Here is a 469-nt window from a genome sequence, read left to right as displayed (position 1 = left end):
GAGTGTCTAACTGAAATTGGTCTTCCTAAAGCAGAGCTGGAGAAGGAAGGAATGACCTTGTAGTACAGAACCTCTTCATCTGTGCTGGGTCTCTAATGACTGAGCACAAGGAACTGTGCCTGCATTTATTTGAGACAGCTGGTGGTTATAGTGGTCAGATCCACAGATGACTGGAACAAAAAAACCCCTAAACCTGGCCACCAAGTGTAGGGGGTTGGCTTTCTCTAATGTAACCATTGGGAGGAGTTATTACGTAAAGTTTGCCTACCGCAACGTATTTCTGTTCTGGATAGTATGTTTCAGATGCTTTATGTGTTTAAATCTAATTTTGTTGTTTAAATTATAAATAATTGGGATTGACTTGGACTCTAGTAAGGTTTCAATGCATCCATAAAATCATAGGTAAACTTCCTGACTTCTTATTCAAACTTTGCCATCCTGGCGTTCTTCCTTCTAAAAATTGTGGCTT

At 39.9% G+C, this 469-nt stretch overlaps 1 protein-coding gene across 4 annotated transcripts in view; it reads left to right on the top strand.

The window, feature by feature from the left end:
• STAU1 (staufen double-stranded RNA binding protein 1) overlaps positions 1 to 469 on the top strand; it is a 24,792-nt gene that overhangs the window by 19,406 nt on the left and 4,917 nt on the right. The gene's annotated exons all lie outside the window — the stretch shown is intronic.

This window comes from Apaloderma vittatum, unplaced genomic scaffold (genome assembly GCF_000703405.1).
Source record: "Apaloderma vittatum isolate BGI_N311 unplaced genomic scaffold, ASM70340v1 scaffold14675, whole genome shotgun sequence".
Taxonomy (NCBI): Eukaryota; Metazoa; Chordata; class Aves; order Trogoniformes; family Trogonidae; genus Apaloderma; species Apaloderma vittatum.
This window is presented reverse-complemented; position numbering and strand designations above follow the sequence as displayed.